The sequence below is a fragment of the Paramormyrops kingsleyae genome, chromosome 25, assembly GCF_048594095.1.
Source record: "Paramormyrops kingsleyae isolate MSU_618 chromosome 25, PKINGS_0.4, whole genome shotgun sequence".
Lineage (NCBI taxonomy): Eukaryota > Metazoa > Chordata > Actinopteri > Osteoglossiformes > Mormyridae > Paramormyrops > Paramormyrops kingsleyae.
This window is the reverse complement of record NC_132821.1, coordinates 15,757,024-15,778,510: the sequence shown is the minus strand read 5'-3', so window position 1 is coordinate 15,778,510 and position 21,487 is coordinate 15,757,024. Positions and strand designations below refer to the sequence as shown.

General features: G+C 40.7%; 1 long non-coding RNA gene across 1 annotated transcript; it reads right to left on the bottom strand.

Annotated features, from left to right (window-relative positions):
- Nucleotides 1-6,147: 6,147 nt before the first annotated feature.
- LOC140582810 (uncharacterized) lies at nt 6,148-7,190 on the bottom strand. Its single transcript, XR_011985592.1, has 3 exons — nt 7,164-7,190; nt 6,957-7,000; nt 6,148-6,316 (listed from the first exon to the last, which is right to left on the bottom strand). It is a non-coding gene; the product is annotated as an uncharacterized lncRNA (long non-coding RNA).
- Between the last annotated feature and the right edge of the window lie 14,297 nt (nt 7,191-21,487).

Genomic DNA, 21,487 nt, shown 5'->3' with positions numbered 1-21,487 from the left:
TCCAATTTGTTTGATTTGTCTTAATCTGCCATGAATATATGCAAGCAGCTTGTGATCGACCATTGAAATTTCATCTATGATCAATATTTGCAGGTTTCCCAGTTCAGCTCTCAATGAATTTATTTTTTCATCTCCAAGTGGTTCATATGGCAGCTTTGCGTCCGTTGCAATATGGAAACAGGCGTGTATTGTTGCAGCTTTGATGTTGTAAGCACTAACCCCAGTTGGAGCAGTCAGTAACACATGTGTCTCATCTGGATTTTGTGACAACTGACACAAGATACGAGCTGCCTCATAATGTATTGCTTTGATCAAGACCGACTTGCCCACACCTCCAGGTCCAGATATGAATACATGAAATGGTTCTGGGTTTTCACCACGTGCCTTCTGTAAACACCAGTTTCGTATTTTGTAAAAAGTCTCAGACTGCTTGTTATTCAGTGAGCGAAGCAAAGCCAGTGCTTCCTGCCTGGACATACCACAAGGATTGTCATGCAACATATAGCGCCTCGGCCTTGGTAACAAATCTGGTATCTCATCACGTTGTTCTCTCATTTCTGGTGTAGTGTTGGATTTGCTAGCAAGACACTCTAGCCGTTCACGTTCAGTTTCTGGACAAATCTCTGCCCAGGCATCTTCCATTACACCATGCTGCTGTATGTCTTCTTCAGCTTTGTCAATTGCATGTGATTCCTTTTCAAAACTTGACATGTTTGACTGCACAACCAGTTTCACTGAATGCAATTCATCATCCAAGACCTTGACACAACCAGTCTCATAGAATTCCTGGTAACTGCCAAAAGTAGAAGGTTTTAATTGTGCATCGAAATAATGTGGCAGAAAAAGTTGCAAAATGCTGTGGTAATATTTTTCTGGGTCCTTTGTCGGTGAAAAGCGAGCATACCGAACAACGGCTGCCTCTGTGCGTGTCCTTTTCTTCACAAATCCTAATTTTCTGTCCAACTGCACACTTCCAGGGCATGAGCTCTGAGACTTACATAGTATTCTGTACTCAGATGCAAATCTCGCCAGGCACATTCCTGCAAACTCTTTTGTTTCTGGTCTGGCTTTATATCTATCAGTGATACTGTTCATCCAAATACCTTGTTCATCCTCATTCTCACACTCAGCTTTCCTCCGTATGACGTTCAATGGAAGGCTCATTTTTACCACATTTTCTCCAGTTGGGATAAACTGCACCTTTCGTGATCCCTCTTTCAACCTCATGTTAGTCAGACGATAAACACTTTCCTGGGCCGAAACTTCACGATTGTGCAAGAAAACACTGCCAAGTTGGCGAAGAGCTTCTTTTGCATCAAGGTTACCTTGCTGGGAGGCCTCTTTCTGAGCATTTGCCAGTAGCAGTCCCATCTCTCTCTCAGCTTTGGAAATGTAGGAAATGATGTACACAATACATGAATATGCATCGACCACAAACTGAATGTCCATGTTTGCATTCCAACAGCGTAAAAGGTCTCTGTTATATTGGTTGACCCACACTTCACATGGTCTCCTCTTAAGAACAATGGTAGTTTTCTTTGTGATTCTTGAGTACGCAGCCTGAAATATGTCCTGACTGATACCAATTGTACTAAATAAGGAATCAACAGAGTCATAGTTGGCCTCAGACTTTAGTACAGCATCCTTCACTTTTTTCATGATAGCATCTGCTACTTCTTTTTTCAGGGGCTGTCCATCTGTCTCACCATCTCCAAGTTTACATGATGACACAAATGTTCTGTTGCTTGGAGGACGTGGGAAATTGAATCTACAAGTTTTCCCTTTTTTCTTGCATGTTTTTGAGTGCCTCTTACTATGTTGCTGTACACTACATACAATTTCATGCATTTCATCGTCACCCTCTGGCATTTCACATGTCACATATTGATCAATGAAAGCTGATACCTCATCTTCATCATCTTTGCCAACCTTAGGCGCATCTTCCACCCAAAACAAACAGTGAGTGTGAGGTGATCCTCGTTGCTGAAATTCTACTCTGTAGAAATAATCAACTATTTTGCCAATGGGTTGTGCTTCTGACATGATGACATCTTTTAGGAAGCAGTGGAATCGATAATCAAACATTCTGGCAGCTGTCACAGGATTGTTTTTCAACAGTGCACACCTTTCTGACCAGTCAAGCTCAGCACTTGATGCATCTATGCCATCTTCTTTGAAGATTGCTGTCATAAGTTCTCTCCAGCGTAAATCAGCAGAAGAAAATGAGCAAAACCATGTGGGAATACCAAGCTGTCTTACCATTGCAAACAGATCTTTCTGAACACTTTGCCAAAAAACAGGGGTGCCTCTGATTGGTCTTAGAAATTTATAACCTTCATCAAAATTGAACATCTTTTGTAGAGACTCCTTATTTGTCAAAGTTTCTGATGTGACAGGACACTTATCCCGTACATCATAGCCTTTTCTCACAGCAATTGACACATTTGACACAACCTGCTGAAGCTCAGACAAATACTGCCCATAAAATATATAGTCCAAGTTTTTCCCAAAACGTCCATCTGCATTAAGAATTCTTGTATTTAAATACCTACACAGTGTCAGTTTTCCCTTCCTTCTGTCATGAAAAGTGCCTGTTCCTTTTGGGAAAAGGACTGGAAAACATTTAGCTTCATTTGACTCATCAGTTAGAAGCCTCACTGGGTTGTTTCCTTCTGCAGGTGCCATAGACATGATTCCATCAAAGTGTTGATCCAACACCTCTTGTGCTATGTCGACAGGTTGAAGACACGTATCCATGTACATGCCATGTTGTTGTCTATCATGCAGAGTTTCATCCATCTCCTCATCCTCCATGTTATTTTCATTACGCTCTTCATCTGCATGTATGTCACTTACATCACCAGGCACTTCAGTTTTCTGCAGGGGATTAATCCAGTCATCATTGAACTGCACATTGCTATAAAATTTGTTATTCTCTGTAAGATACACCAAAGCCTTCTTTATTTTTTCTGGATGCACAAATTCATATTTGTAATGCCCTTTGTAAGTTAACTTCCGCTTCAACTTCACACGGATCATAAGGTCATCATTGTTCACTCTTGGTAAAGCTTCGGCTACATTTGGAATGCTGGATGGGACACAAGTCACAGGACCATGAACACCATTTTGTCCACCTTTTGGCAAAGACACAATTCTCATAAAAGGAATATGAATACCAATCAGATGTTGTTCCAGAGTATTTAGACACTGCAACTCAGGAGGAACTGGGTCTAGAGCTAGACAGTTTCCAACGCTCTCTGCTGGCATTTTCCCATCAAGAATCTTTCTATGACATGTGTGACAAATCCATAATGAACCTGTAGGGCCCAACAGACTGCTACAATCATCAGAGCAAGTATCTATACATTTGTGTAAGTATGTGTCAGTTATGCACTGCATTGCCAGTAATGCAACTCCTTGTGATTTTTTTAAGTATTCATCTTTTCTGCATATCACAACTTGGTGTTTAAACAACATTCGATGACACACTGAGCAAATGTATACAGGGCCTGTATTTATTTTCTCTCCAAATTGTTCGATCACATACGTAATATCTGTTCTTTTATCCTTCTGCTTAGTTCGTTTCTCAACATTTCTCTTTTTTACTGCAGTAGCAAAATCGCTGTTTGTTTTGTATTTATCAACACTTAACTGCTTCACACGTTGCTGATGATCAATGTCTGTGGCATATTTACTTACACTCGACTGCTTCACAGATTGCTGGTGTTCAATGTCTGTGGCATATTTACTTACACTTGACTGCTTCACACGTTGCTGGTGTCCATCATCTGTTGCATACTTGCTCACACTTGACTGCTGTACATATTTGCGGTGCCCCATATCTGTTGCATACTTACTTATACTTGACTGTTTAACATGTTCTCTGTACACTTCATCCTCACGGTAGCGCTTTATGCTTCTCTCAAGTTGTTCCTCCTTGTACACCATACTTACTTCATACCGTCTTTTTTCTCGTTCAAGTTTTCGTCGACTTGATGCCATTTCAGATGGTGTGTTATCGATTTCAGAGCATTGTGTTGCACAACCCTCAGTGTCATGCCCTTTCACACAAATTACAACCTCATAATGTGACTCATTACAATGTTTCAAGTATATACCTCTCTGATCAGAACCAATACATGTGGAGTACTTCAACCATTTGTTGTCAGAGTATGTGAAAATATCCACACCAAGCAGATCAGCAGCAGCTTGAATCTCTACCTCAGATGCCCAAGTACCAACATATTTCATCCGTGATGCAGTGACATACTCAGTGACAGAAGAGTGACCATCTCTAAGACAAGCAACATACCTGGATTCATTTCTTAGTATGTGAGCAACAATAGAACACCTAATTTTCCTGTGTTCTTTCTCATTTCCAGTAATAGCAAAAGCCAGAGATCTGAAAAAGCAGTTGCCATCACCAGTGATTGGCACCGTTCTGCAAGGATCACCCATTGGAAACTCTGCATCCATGTTTACATGGCCATGATCAATGTACACCACACCAAGCTTACAGGAAAGCCTTCTTTGCTGCTGGATTGTCAAAGGAATGAACAGAAACTGCTCACTGCGTAGCTCACTGATAAAAACTACATCACCTTCATTGTTCACACGGACATCAACCTCAGGTTCTGCATCATGTGTCACATTTGGCCTTACCACACCATATTGGCTGTCTGACATTCTGGCAAACTGCTGGACTCTGGTCACTGAGGAGTTGTCGTCTGGATGGTCTGATATGTTGGTACGCTGGTTGACACTGGTGACTGAGGACTTACCATCTAGACGGTCTGACATGCTGGTAAGCTGGTTGACACTGGTGACTGGGGAGTTGCCATCTGGATGCTGGTGCAGGATGCTTCGACTAGTCACACTCACAGCTGTAATCTCAAACTGTTCCCCTGTTGCATGTAAAGATAGTCCTAGGGTATTCACATGGTCTAGCAAAGAATCTATGGTAGAGTGGCACACCAATATACTTCTGCCTGATGCGTCGCTTGCTCCATCTCCTCGTCGGGAATGGGAGTCGATCACCACATACCATGACCCTTGCTTAATGATGGCACATGTATTTACTTTAAGAGTAAAAAGACATGCATCATACTGTGAGAATACTGTTCTTACCGCTGCATCAGCTGACATAAGAACATCACAAATATCTCCATATTCGCTCACGCCAAACAATCCAACAAACATGTCATCGTGGTACTTTATTGCAAATGTAACACCATTCAATGTGTACTCTGTCGGTAGATCTCTGACAAACAGATACCCAGAAGCATCTCGAATTCTCCCAGCGTCTCTGATGGTAGTGTAGAGGTTGTCTCCGTTCAGCAGCACTTGATCAAGGTCTGTGACCAACCAGCTTAAGACATTCTTTATTTTACACATCAGCATAGCCATCAAACTATTAGCCACACATCAAACTATTGCCATTGACTCCAAATCGTCGGTCTCCTTGATGGAATGAGCCTCTCACTGTAGATGCCTGAGGAAAATGAGGGGATACAGGTACAGTTACAGGGTTCACATGCTGCTGTTGATCCGGGGCATCTGGAGGCAAGATAGTCACCATTTTGCATGGCTTAATGGACTGTGTCAGATTAGAAGGCATAATAGACTGTGTCAGATTAGAAGGCATAATAGACTGTGTCGGATTAGAAGGCATAAGAGACTGTGTCGGATTAGAAGGCATAATGAAATGAGGCAGATAAGGAGGCATTCTGGATGCCAGTATGGATGGTCGGATGGATGGTCGTAAAGCAGCAGCCCTTCTTTTTTGAGGCGGCTGCAAAACCTCGTCATCAGTCAAAGCCTTCTCTTTATAAAGAGAAGGCACAAACAACTCGTCATCAGTCCTACAAATGGCACCCAGGGTGGGAACCCGGTGGTCATGGCTTATCGGGAGAGTCACAGTCAGGATCTTTTTGGTATTCCAGTAGGGGGGAAAAGACGTAACCCCGTCATCAGTCGCAGCCATGACAGACACAGGCCGCGGCTGTGCGGCCTGGTCGGGTTGTTGGTCGTGGCTAGTCAGGAAAGTCACAGTCGGGATCTTTTTGCTATTCCGGTAGGGGGGAAAAGACATAACCCCGTCATCAGTCATAGCCACGACATGGAGGGCAGCAGCAGCGGGGTCAGGCTGTTGGTTGTGGCTCGTCAGATTAGTCACAGTCAGCTCCTTTTTGGGTTGGGGAATAGAAGTAACCCCGTCAACAGTCTCAGCCACAACATCGCCAGCAGTAGCTCGACGCCTATCCATTAGCCTCTTCTTCGCTGCTGCTGAACGGCGGGATGCCTTGGTGCGAGGCATCTACAGATTAACAGGAGGGAGAAAAAAAAAGAAGAAAAAATACAAAACACCTCATTCCAACTTTACTTCATTCCAACTCATAATGTCAAATGCATATACATGGATGTGTTTTGTCAGGAGCGGTTCCAATGGTGGTCTTCTGTGAGACTGTACACCAACAAAGTTCTGCCCTGTTTACACTCCTTAACCTATAATACATCTGTCTCACATGACTTGATTTTTTAAAACAGAGACAGAAAACACTACAACAGGTAAGTCACACTGCCAAACATCCATATCACACACACATCAGCAAGTTTTGCCTCAACACCCAGTGACCTAAATGTTTCACATGTATGCCAATTTGTCCCGTCAGTCTAATAGAATTTATTGAAAGACCTACAGATTTCTAATCCCATCGATACAAATACACTTTGGCTGCTTAACATTAGTATTGTGGCCATTTGTCATATTGTGTGACAGCTTCTCTCTCACTACACATCCAATGTCTATGCAACACACAATGGCACAGCTGTTCCGTGTTAAGCAGTAAGATAATTTCCATTAGAATACTACATTTCTACTGCTATAGCAAATCTATGCAGTTAAATAGTATGACATGAACAAGCAATGCAGGGTTCTCCAAGTGGACAAAGCATACCGCCTATCACTTTGTCTTCTCTAGTGTGTTAGTCCACCAGAAATCTGCAGAGAAAAAAAGACAACCAAGTTTCTTTGCGTCAACATTTCCCAACAGTCATCTTTGTTGAAAACATGTAAACTTGATATGGCTTTTAAGGTCATTCAAGCTGATTGACCCAAGCTAACACATAATTGGTGATAAAGACATCGGCTTCAAAATATTCACCTTTGATGCGACAGCTCTTCAAAGTCTACAAAGACAACATGCATCAGTTAATGACTGACGTGCATTTATTGTACAAGCATTTCATTAGTATACGCAGCAGTGTGATAAACTTCACATACACATACAGAAACATTTTCCACTGTAACAATCATAGCCGTGTGGTTGGTATGAACTTTATCAACTTGGATAACTAGTAATAAAAATTAAAAAAGGATAAATTAGGTTCTCACTTTAAGATCAAGCCACAGCAGTCAAATTGACAAAAGTGCAGTGGAAAAACATGGCTGGGACGTTATGCAGCCACACAGATTTGTTTCATACTGGTTAGGGTTGCACAATATTGCAGGGGAAAGAAAAAAAAGCACACATTACGATATTTATTATTTCTGCGATGTATATTGTGACATTATGATTTAAAAAAAAATCTAATTAGTTCAACAGCTCTTTTGGTGTGATTAATCATTATAGAAAGATTTAACTGATTTTGCCCAAATATAATGGTAATAACCGAATCAGTACTAAAAGCGCGAGCATTAAACTAAGGAAGCTTATTGCATATAGGAGTTAACATAAGTGACAAATTAGATCAAACAGAACATTTTAATGTCCAATTAAACCTTTTTTATAGCCACGGTGAACATAATGGTCATTCCATGTCAAATCATCAGACTTTCGGACCTTGTCGTCACTGATTTCAACGACACTTGGCATGGTGATTTGGTCAGATAATCAAGTCATGAAACTGAAATTGGGCATGTCTTTGATCAATATTGAGGGACAGAAAGTTTTAACTTTGCTCTCTGTATTGTGCATGGCGGACTTCTGCTCTGATGCGCACGCACAGACACATGCGCGGACATACACAAGCACATTCCCACCAGCGGACAGAGAGCGCACATCAGAAAATATGTTGCATCAACCACCTGAAAAGCAGACAAACATATCTCATAAAATAAATGTTCTGGTGATTAGTTCAGTTGTTATATTGACTGCTGTCCATGAACACCATGAATCCTGACGGTGTCCCACCCCCCAAAGCTAACAGCATTGTGAGGAATTGTGGTTTTGATACACATTTCAGATAAGTAATCGTATCTCAGCAACAACTCAAAATCCAAATTTTCTTATGAGCTAACTGTAGGAAAAAAAATAACCACTTTTGAAATAGAAATTCAACACCAAAAAAAACTACCATTTTAATCAGTTATTACACAGCAATTATTCATATGGGGATGGCATATAAATTTGTTCAATCTATACAGCTGGACAATAGCTTTAAAACAATATGAGTACCATTTCTGTGCAGCTTACATTAAGGTAAATATATGCAGTCATACTCTGCCGCCCCCCCCCACAAAAAAGTTAAAACTGCTTGCTTAAATCTCCCTCCCTCTGATCTAAGACACGCTTAATTTCAGTTTCATGAGTTACTCATCTGACCAAATCAGCATTCGTTACAATCCGTGATGAGGTGGTCCAAAACTGATGATTTGACATAAAATGACCAATAAACAATACACAACTTAAAAATACAAACTTAAAAATTATCACCAAATAATGACCATTGTTCCACACACTTAAATTAACTTTTACATATGTTCACTTTGGAAAACATACTTGCAAAACAAGCAACCAGTATGTCTCACATAAACAATAGACGTTTAGCATGATAATTTAATTAATGAAGTTAATGAAACTGCCATTTTTGGAAAACCAGTCTATTTCCACTCATGTCTATATGCAAGTCTTTATGCACTTCAATAAATACAGATATTTCAAAAGCAGGCTAACGTCGACACATCTGCATTCAGTACTACTTTCTCTCAAAGTAAAAATAAAACACAAAAAAAACTTGACTGTAACATGCGTTTACTGTTGGTCACAAACCAACAACTTGTACCAAGAATGCGTATCTAACATATTTCCCAACGGTAGTCACTTATGCATCTCAGCAACTATCGCATTTATAAATCTACCACTGATAAGGTGACCACCCAATCCATGTCATGAGGGACACTACGAGCTATGACAGGATTTGCAAACTACCATTTTAACCATTTCAATTTAAAAGACCTGGATCTCAGTTAAGCACCGAGTTCTTGCTGTGTGTTGATTGGTCAGTCTCCTATAATCATGCATGGTTCACTAATGTTAAAGTGAAACAGCTGGATGAGTCTTTCAATCAAAGAAACCAACTAGTAAAAGTACAAGACAAACCAAACAATTTAGCATAGTAGGGGGAGCCTTTCATTAAAGTAGTTATCCTTAATATGGATACATGTAGGGTGACCACCTAATCCATGTCAGGAGAGAAAGTAGGACCCAATTCAGGTTTTAAAAACTACTTCAATATAATACGTCTACCGTAATTATAAATGTTAAAAACATAAAACTACGACATGCCACAGACACACAGCATTTAAAACACACTGCGCTTCTGCACCAAAATTAATTTGGTCACTTGCACGTGATTTACTGCTGCCAAATCCTTATCGGCTGCATTACAAAATATATTACTTTAAAACATAGGCCTATATGAACGGGGATAATGTAAAGCGCCTTCAGACAATTTAATATTCTGACAGTGCACTATACAAACAAAATTAAACTGAATAAAAGTATATTTTACTGAAAGACCGTATATGTGAAGATGCTTAGCAAATACAAGACACCTAAAATGGCTGCCACAGCTCTTCGTGGCGCATTTAACACTACAGAAACAAACGCTTACATTAGTGCTCAAACACTACTGCCTAAGACCGAACTAAAAATATTTTTTTAAAACCTTACCACAAAATAAACCACCTACAATTAAAAAACAGCAAAGCATCAACAAACAAATAAAAACATAACATTACACATATGTAGCTTCTTACCTGTTGCAAGACTAGAACTCAAATGTGAGGCAGGAGCCTTCCTATGACTGAGACCTGGGAGTGGTCACGTACGTCAGCCAATCAAAACTGTCAATACAGCTCCCTGCCTATTTGTCAGCCTGCCTCAGAGAAACCAAGAAACAAAATGGCCGCCACTAAAACGCCTCTTCACGGCTATTCTGAATTAATGCTTAATCAGCTTACCACTTTATGAAATTATTTCTTTATGATAAATTATACACACCTAACTATTGAAACATACAGCAGCAAACCTTCAACATACAATTAAAAACAAATTTTGCTGACAAAAAACTTAACCAAACTCTTAAAATGTAAAGTAATGAATTACTACGGTGACACTGACTAATTAGTATAACAGTAATCCTTTGCGCCCCGAAACGCTTTTTTTAATGTTAAAAATTGTCAAATTTTAACAGAAGCATTTCAAGCATCAGCTGCCTCTTTCAAAAGATCGTTTTCACAGAGGTCAACATAGAACATACATAGTCTTTAGAAACTTTAGTGAATAAATCTTGTTATTATTAAGGGTCCAAAGCACGTAGTGCTATGGAACCTTATTGTTTTTGTTAAGATTATTTTTTTTATTATTAAGGGTCCAAAGCACATAGTGCTATGGAACCTTATTGTTTTTGTTAATTAATGGTCCAAAGCACGTAGTGCTATGGAACCTTATTGTTTTTGTAAATTAAGGGTCCAAAGCACGTAGTGCTTTGTAACCTTATTGTTTTTGTTAAGATTATTAAGGGTCCAAAGCAGCCACTGGTTATATATGTCTAAGACCAACCTAGGCTAATTCCGCTAAAATGAGTTACCAGATCAGGTAGCAAGGTGTCTACCGATCCCACCAATCTTACCCAAAGCAGCGTGTGGTGCAGTGGGTTAAGTCCGTGTGCCTGTAATCAGAGGGTCGCCGGTTCGAACCCAGCTTAGGTTGGTATTTCAGCTAGGTATCCTGATGTGCACGGTGTACTCTCTGATGTTGACTGGCCAGTTACACCTGTACTAAAAGCATCTCCATCATAATGTCTGCCTACTACTGAGACCGTCCTGCTCTGTCCTACATCTCCTATCCTGTTATGGCAGTCTAATTCTGTCTGACTTTCTACTACCCTGGCCGCCGGTTCTCTGCCGTTATTCCTCTACTGTCCTACCAGTCCGATCGTCCTACGCTTTGGACCCTTTCGTAACTGCTTGCAGTTTCTAGTTAAGGGTCCAAAGGACGAAGTCCTTATGGACCATTATTGTTTTTCTTAGGATTATTATTATTATTATTATTATTATTATTTTTCTGCCCTAAAACTGAATGTACAGCCTAAACTGTAAGAGCTAGACCAACCAAACTTGGTCAGATGATGTCAATTCCTACCCACTACTCAGGTTGTCCTACCCAGTCCTGCCAGCCAGATGGGGGCGCCTTAGCGCCCCCCAACACGTTTCGGTCGATATCTCCTGTCCTGTTAGACCTACAATCGAAATTCTTTGTTCTACATATACAGACAGCAAAGCCCTACCAACTTGCCATTTGGACTATGAAGCTCCGCCTACTTAGATTTTTTGCTAATTTGCATAATTTGCCAATCCTACTTTTTCCTTAAAGTCCTGGCTTGTCCTACCAAATCAGACAAATGAGGTGTCAGACGAATCAGAATTCTCTGCTGATCAAGAATTATCCACAAAATTCAGACATTTTTATATCCTACGGCCATTAGCCACGCCCAAACAATGTCCAAATTTGGCCCGTTTTGGTCTGACGGCTATAACTTGGCCGTGCCTTGGCCTACCTTGACCAAATTTGAAATGCTACCTCCCTACACCATTCTGGGGACACGGTCCGAGGCGGGCCGCATTTCGTCAATAGGGGGCGCTACAACTAAAAACTGGCAATATCTCCTGACTGCCTTTGCCAATCTAACTGAAATTTGGTAGATATGTACTAGGAAGCAGCCTGTGGTCAGTCACCTACAATGGCAGTAATTATTCCTTAAAGAGTGGCCGCCATCAGCCAATCAAAATCAAGCAGGCATTTCACAGGCTTCTCAATGACCAATCTAAATCAAATTTGGGTGATACATTTGTGCTCTGACCCTCTGCCTAAACTGTAAAGGACACCTCACTCGGCCAGATGGGGGCGCAACAGTGACAACTTTTGCATTTCTGCCTATTTCTCGAGAACGGTGAAGCCTACAATCGACATTTCTTGCCAGGTCAATTCAGTACGACATGCCAAATCAAACAACATGTAGAACTTGCTTCTGCATCTTTGCGTTTTTGCATAATTCATATTGGTCTGAAAACAAGACATTTCGTTAACCTCCTAGGATTTTCACCAAACCTACACAAATCTGGTATCATTTAAATCAGGAGACAGTCATAATAAATAATTCATAAAAAAAATCATAAACTTTCCATGAGGTATAGTCACCAGCCACACACAAACCATACAGGTGCCATGCCCAATTCAATCAGACAGCTATATCTCAGGCCTGCCTCAGCCAATCATCACCAAACTTTAATATATCCTGTAGAATAGTAGTCCGGAAGGGCCCTCCAAATTTGGTGCCGATCGGTCAAACGGGGGCGCTACAACAACATAACATGTCTGTATAAACCTTGAAAATCAGTTCAACTTACATTTATCTCATTTCTGTTCTAGTGACATGTTACTGGTTAAAATATTTTGTACTGCCAGTTCTGTGAGTCATGCCAAATCAAGACATATGCAATGCCCAATGATAGTCATTTTCATTCCCTTGTGATGTTTAAAAACTTAATAAATAACATATTACTGTAACTTCTACAATGTTCAGCCCAAGTAGGTCATTCTGGTAGTACATCAATCAGGACATTGCCATTATGGATAATTCATAAAAATATCTTAACCTGTACGCTATGGCCACCAGCTACAACAAACCTGCACCATATCCATGCTCATTTCAATCAACCATCTAAAGCTCAGCTGTGCTTCAGCCAATCCTCATCAAATTTGACGGCCTAATGTAGTAAGGGACCTCAGACAGACCCTCCAATTTTGGTTCCAATCGGTCAAATGGGGGCGCTACAGCCACTGTCCATATATTTCTAAGACCCACCTTAGCAAATTCAGCTGAAATGTCCTTATTTCTCATAAAACCTTGAAAGAATTGTTACCTTTCCCTTCACCTGAGTCCATATTTCTTATTCACTTTCATTTTTCACCGATTTGCCTCATAGAACATTATCAGACTTAATTTACACATAAGAAGGCCTGAAAGTATTGAATACAATTTCTAAAATGGAGCGCTGACTCCACCTGCTGGCCACACTGTTTCCATGCCCATTTCATTAAAATAGCTATATCTCTGGCATGCTTCATCCAATCCTCACAAAATTTGACGCACATCTGTGTTACTAGACTTCAGAAAGACCTTCCAAGTTTGGTGGCAATCGGTCAAACGGGGGCACTACAGCCACTGTCCTAATATGTCTAAGACCAACCTTGGTTAATGCAGCTGAAATCTGCTTATCGTTTATTTAAAAATTAAAAAATTAATCACCTTTCCCTTCATCTAAGTCCATATTTTTAATCTGCTTATATTTTCCTGCCATTTGACTTTTACAAATCTTTCAAACTTCAATCTTTCTTCAGGCTGTGTACACTGCAGCAATTACAATTTTATAATAAATTGGCCAGCAGGTGGAGTCAGCGCTCCATTTCAATAATGCCTTCAATACTTTTAGCCTTTCTCCTGTCTAAATGTATAACCTAGAATATGATACAGCATGATATTACTGCTGTTACATGTCACAATACGCAACTCAGCACTTTGTTAAGAATATGCAACACAGCCTATGTTTACACAGGCAGTATAAAAAAGAAAACTGTAATATCTAGACTTACCAGACCAGGTATGAAGGTCCCTAAATCTACCAACTAGTCAGGCCATCTGACCCAAACCATGCATTCAGTCAGGCTAAGGCACTCCACCACAGGGTTCTACATTCTGTCCTACATTTGCTGACCTGTTAGACCGATACTAACTAATCTATATCCTGATTTCTACCTACTACTGAGACCATCTGACCAAAACAATGCATTCAGTCAGGTTCAGGCACTACACCACAGGGTTCTACATTCTGTCCTACATTTCCTGACCTGTTAGACCGACACTCAACAATCTACATCATGATTTCTACCTTCTACTCAAACCATCTGACCTAAACAAGTTCTGTTCTGTCTGACATCTGCTGACCTGTAGTTCTGTCTGACTTTTTAGTATCCTCCTCTACGGTTTGCCCTACATCTCCTGTCACATTAGAGCTACGCTAAATCTCCATCCTGTTATGGCAGTCTAATTGTTGCCCGGTCAATTAAGTACGACATGCCAAATCAAACAACATGTAGAACTTGCTTCTGCATCTTTGCGTTTTTGCATAATTCATATTGGTCTGAAAACAAGACATTTCGTTAACCTCCTAGGATTTTCACCAAACCTACACAAATCTGGTATCATTTAAATCAGGAGACAGTCATAATAAATAATTCATAAAAAAATCATAAACTTTCCATGAGGTATAGTCACCAGCCACACACAAACCATACAGGTGCCATGCCCAATTCAATCAGACAGCTATATCTCAGGCCTGCCTCAGCCAATCATCACCAAACTTTAATATATCCTGTAGAATAGTAGTCCGGAAGGGCCCTCCAAATTTGGTGCCGATCGGTCAAACGGGGGCGCTACAACAATATAACATGTCTGTATAAACCTTGAAAATCAGTTCAACTTACATTTATCTCATTTCTGTTCTAGTGACATATTACTGGTTAAAATATTTTGTACTGCCAGTTCTGTGAGTCATGCCAAATCAAGACATATGCAATGCCCAATGATAGTCATTTTCATTCCCTTGTGATGTTTAATAACTTAATAAATAACATATTACTGTAACTTCTACAATATCCAGCCCAAGTAGGTCATTCTGGTAGTACATCAATCAGGACATTGCCCTTATGGATAATTCATAAAAATATCTTGACCTGTATGCTATGGCCACCAGCTACAACAAACCTGCACCATATCCATGCTCATTTCAATCAACCATCTGAATCTCAGCCGTGCTTCAGCCAATCCTCATCAAATTTGACGGCCTAATGTAGTAAGGGACCTCAGACAGACCCTCCAATATTGGTGCCAATCGGTCAAACAGGGGCGCTACAGCCACTGTCCATATATGTCTAAGACCCACCTTAGCAAATTCAGCTGAAATGTCCTTATTTCTCATAAAACCTTGAAAGAATTGTTACCTTTCCCTTCACCTGAGTCCATATTTTTTATTCACTTTCATTTTTCACCAATTTGCCTCATAGAACATTATCAGACTTAATTTACACATAAGAAGGCCTGAAAGTATTGAATACAATTTCTAAAATGGAGCGCTGACTCCACCTGCTGGCCACACTGTTTCCATGCCTATTTCATTCAAATAGCTATATCTCTGGCATGCTTCATCCAATCCTCACAAAATTTGATGCACGGCTGTGTTACTAGACTGCCTCAGCCAAGCTGCAAAAGACCTTCCAAGTTTGGTGGCAATCAGTCAAACGGGGGCACTACAGCCACTGTCATAATATGTCTAAGACCAACCTTGGTTAATGCAGCTGAAATCTGCTTATTGTTTATTTAAAAATTAAAATATTAATCACCTTAACCTTCATCTAAGTCCATATTTTTAATCTGCTTATATTCTCCTGCCATTTGACTTTTACAAATCTTTCAAACTTTAATCTTTCTTCAGGCTGTGTACACTACAGCAATTACAATTTTATAATAAATTGGCCAGCAGGTGGAGTCAGCGCTCCATTTCAATAATGCCTTCAATACTTTTAGCCTTTCTCCTGTCTAAATATACATCCTAGAATAGCATACAGCATGATATTACTGCTGTTACATGTCACACTCCCGCAACTCAGCACTTTGTTAAGAATATGCAACACAGCCTATGTTTACACAGGCAGTATAAAAAAGCAACTATGTAATATCTACACTTACCAGACCAGGTATGAAGGTCCCTAAATCTACCAACTAGTCAGGCCATCTGACCCAAAACATGTATTAAGTCAGGCTAAGGCACTCCACCACAGGGTTCTACATTCTGTCCTGCATTTGCTGACCTGTTAGACCGATACTAACTAGTCTATATCCTGATTTCTACCTACTACTCAGACTATCTCACCAAAACATTACATTCAGTCAGGTTCAGGCACTACACCACAGGGTCCTACATTCTGTCCTACATTTCCTGACCTGTTAGACGGACACTCAACAATCTCCATCCTGATTTCTACCTTCTACTCAAACCATCTGTTGTCCTACCTGTCCTACCTGTCCTACTTGTCATACCCTTTGGACCCTTCAGTAACTGCCTGCAGTTTCTAGTTATTATTATTTTTCTGCCCTAAAACTGAATGCCCAGCCTAAACCGTAAGTCCTAGGCCTACCAAATTTGGTACGATGATTGGAATTCCTACCCACTACTCAGGTTTTCTGACCCGTCCGAATCAGCCAGAGGGGGGCGCCGTAGCGCCCCATAACACGTTTTGGACGATATCTCCTGTCCTGTTTGTCCTACCTTCAAAATTCTTTTTTCTCCTGATACAGACAGCCATGCCCTACCAAAAAGTCAATGGGACCATGAAGCTCCGCCTACTTAGATTTTTTGCTAATTTGCATAATCTGCAAATCATACTTTTTTCTTAAAGTCCTGGCTTGTCCTACCAAATCAGACAAATGAGGTGTCAGACGAATCAGAATTTTCAGCTGATCAAGAATCATCAACAAAATCCAGACATTTTTATATCCTATGGCCATTAGCCACACCCAAACAATGTCCAAATTTGGCCAATTTTGGTCTGATGGCTATAACTTGGCCGTGCCTTGGCCTACCTTGACCAAATTTGAAATGCTTCCTCCCTACACCATTCTGGGGACACGGTCCGAAGCGGGCCGCATTTCGTCAATAGGGGGCGCTACAACTAAAAACTGGCAATATCTCCTGACTGCCTTTGCCAATCTAACTGAAATTTGGCAGATATGTACTAGCACCCAGCCTGTGGTCAGTCACATACAATGACAGTCATCATTCCTTAAATAGTGGCCGCCATCGGCCAATCAAAATCAAGCAGGCATTTGACAGGCTTATAAATGACCAATCTATACCAAATTTTTGTGGTATATTTGTCCTCTGACCCGCAGCCCACCATGCAAAGGACACCTCACTCGGCCAGATGCGGGCGCTACAGTGACAACTTTTGCATTTCTGCCTATTTCTCGAGAAGGGTGAAGTCTACAATCGACATTTATTGCCAGGTCAATTCAGTACGACATGCCAAATCAAACAACATGTAGAACTTGCTTCTGCATCTTTGCGTTTTTGCATAATTCATATTGGTCTGAAAACAAGACATTTCGTTAACCTCCTAGGATTTTCACCAAACCTACACAAATCTGGTATCATTTAAATCAGGAGACAGTCATAATAAATAATTCATAAAAAAATCATAAACTTTGCATGAGGTATAGTCACCAGCCACACACAAACCATACAGGTGCCATGCCCAATTCAATCCGACAGCTATATCTCAGGCATGCTACAGCCAATCATTACCAAATTTCTCTCACTAATGTAGTGCTATACCACCGAGCGACCCTCCAAATTTTGTGTCGATCAGTCAAACGGGAGCGCTACGGCCACTGTTTATATCTTACTAAGACCAACCTAGGCCAATTCAGCTATACTGAGTTACCAGATCAGTTATGAAAGTGCCTACTGATCTCACTGATCTTACCATCAGAAGCGGGTGGCTCAGTGGGCTAAACCTGTGTGCTTGTAATCAGAGAGTCACCGGTTCGAACCCAGCCTCAGTTGGTACTTGAGCTAGGCAGCCCGATGTGCACAGCATGTTCTCTGTAAAGCAAGCTGGGGAGACATATAGGCATTTTCCCCATGATGGTCAATGAAGCTTCTATTTTTGTTATTAACCCAGCCATTCAGACGGGCTTAGGCACTCCTCCGGCGGGTTCGATTATAATTATTTTTCTTCCCTAAAACTGAATGCCCAGCCTAAACCGTAAGTCCTAGGCCGTCCAAATTTGGCAGTAAGATTCCTATTGCTATCCACTACTGAGCCTCTCTGACCTATCCCAGTCAGTCAGAGGGGGGCACCGTTGCACCCCACAACACGTTTTGGTCGATATCTCCTGTCCTACTTGTCCTACACTTAAATTTTATTGGCAGTCAAATTTACTATCTTGTACCAAATCCAGGAACATATATAGTCATATCGCATTAGACCTATGCCAAAATTTCCATCATTTTATGGCTGACTAATTCTGTCTGACTTTCTACTACCATGGCCGCCAGATCTCTGCCCTTATTCCTCTACTGTCCTACCAGTCCGATTGTCCTACGCTTTGGACCCTTTAGTAACTGCTTGTTAAGGGTCCAAAGCACGTAGTGCTATGGAACCTTATTGTTTTTGTTAGGATTATTAAGGGTCCAAAGCACGTAGTGCTATGGAACCTTATTGTTTTTGTTAGGATTATTATTTTTTTTATTATTTTTAAGGGTCCAAAGCACGTAGTGCTATGGAACCTTATTGTTTTTGTTATGATTATTATTATTAAGGGTCCAAAGCATGAAATGCTATGGAACCTTATTGTTTTTCTTAGGATTATTATTATTATTATTTTTCTGCCCTAAAACTGAATGCCCAGCCTAAACCGTAAGTCCTAGGCCTACCAAATTTGGTACGATGATTGGAATTCCTACCCACTACTCAGGTTTTCCGACCCGTCCGACTCAGCCAGAGGGGGGCGCCGTAGCGCCCCATAACACGTTTTGGACGATATCTCCTGTCCTGTTTGTCCTACCTTCAAAATTCTTTTTTCTCCTGATACAGACAGCCATGCCCTACCAAAAAGTCATTGGGACCATGAAGCTCCGCCTACTTAGATTTTTTGCTAATTTGCATAATTTGCAAATCATACTTTTTCCTTACAGTCAAAGCTTGTCCTACCAAATCAGACAAATGAGGTGTCAGACGAATCAGAATTCTCAGCTGATCAAGAATCATTAACAAAATTTCGTCAATAGGGGGCGCTACAACTAAAAACTGGCAATATCTCCTGACTGCCTTTGCCAGTCTAACTGAAATTTGGCAGATATGTACTAGCACCCAGCCTGTGGTCAGTCACATACTATGGCAGTCATCATTCCTTAAATAGTGGCCGCCATCGGCCAATCAAAATCAAGCAGGCATTTGACAGGCTTATAAATGACCAATCTATACCAAATTTTGGTGGTATATTTGTCCTCTGACCCACAGCCCACCATGCAAAGGACACCTCACTTGGCCAGATAGGGGCGCTACAGTGACAACATTTGCATTTCTGCCTATTTCTCGAGAACGGTGAAGCCTACAATCGACATTTATTGCCAGGTCAATTCAGTACGACATGCCAAATCAAACAATATGTAGAACTTGCTTCTGCATCTTTGCGTTTTTTCATAATTCATATTGGTCTGAAAACAAGACATTTCGTTAACCTCCTAGGATTTTCACCAAACCTACACAAATCTGGTATCATTTAAATCAGGAGACAGTCATAATAAATAATTCATAAAAAAAATCCTAAACTTTCCATGAGGTATAGTCACCAGCCACACACAAACCATACAGGTGCCATGCCCAATTCAATCCGACAGCTATATCTCAGGCCTGCCTCAGCCAATCATCACCAAACTTTAACATATCCTGTAGAATAGTAGTCCGGAAGGGCCCTCCAAATTTGGTGCCGATCGGTCAAATGGGGGCGCTACAACAATATAACATGTCTGTATAAACCTTGAAAAGCAGTTCAACTTACATTTATCTCATTTCTGTTATTGTGACATATTACTGGTTAAAATATTTTGTACTGCCAGTTCTGTGAGCCATGCCATATCAAGGCATATGCAATGCCCAATGCCAAAGTCATTTTCACTCCCTTGTGATGTTTAAAAGCTTAAAAAATAACATATTACTGTAACTTCTACAATGTCCAGCCCAAGTAGGTCATTCTGGTAGTACATCAATCAGGACATTGCCCTTATGGATAATTCATAAAAATATCTTGAACTACCTGTATGCTATGGCCACCAGCTACACCAAACCTGCACCATATCCATGCTCATTTCAATCAACCATCTAAATCTCAGCCGTGCTTCAGCCAATCCTCATCAAATTTGATGGCCTAATGTAATAAGGGACATCAGACAGACCCTCCAATTTTGGGGCCAATCGGTCAAACGGGGGCGCTACAGCCACTGTCCATATATGTCTAAGACCCACCTTAGGAAATTCAGCTGAAATGTCCTTATTTCTCATAAGACCTTGAAAAAATTGTTACCTATCCCTTCACCTGAGTTCATATTTTTTATTTACTTTCATTTTTCACCGATTTGCCTCATAGAACATTATCAGACTTAATTTACACATAAGAAGGCCTGAAAGTATTAAATGGAATTTCTAAAATGGAGCGCTGACTCCACCTGCTGGCCACACCATTTCCATACACATTTCAATCAAACAGCTATATCTCTGGCATGCTTCATCAAATCCTTACAAAATTTGACTCGCTTCTGTGTCACTGGACTACAGACAGACCTTCCAAGTTTGGTGGCAATCGGTCAAATTGGGGTGCTACAGCCGCTGTTCTAATATGTCTAAGACCAACCTTGGTTAATGCAGCTGAAATCTGCTTATTGTTTATTTAAAAATTAAAATATTAATCACCTTTCCCTTCATCTAAGTCCATACTTTTAATCTGCTTATATTTTTTTTTATTTTTATTATTTTTCTTCCCTAAAACTGAATGCCCAGCCTAAACCGTAAGTCCTAGGCCGACCAAATTTGGTAGGATGATTGGTATTTCTACCCACTACTCAGGTTGTCCGACCCGTCCGACTCAGCCAGAGGGGGGCGCCGTAGCGCCCCCGAACACGTTTCAGTCAATATCTCCTGTCCTGTTTGTCCTACAACCAAAATTCTTTTTTCTGCTGATACAGACAGCCATGCCCTACCAAAAAGTCAATGGGACCATGAAGCTCCGCCTACTTAGATTTTTTGCTAATTTGCATATTTTGCAAATACTACTTAAAGTCCTAGCTTGTCCTACCAAATCAGACAAATGAGGTGTCAAACGAATCAGAACTGTGAGCTCATCAAGAATTTCTAAAAAAATTGAGACATTTTGTGTATTGTACGGCCATTAGCCACGCCCAAAGAATTCCCAAATTTGGCCCATTTTGGTCTAACAGCTATGACTTGCCCTTGCCTTGACCTACATCGACCAAATTTGAAATTCTACCTCCGGACATCATTCTGGGGACACGGTCCAAGGGGGGCCG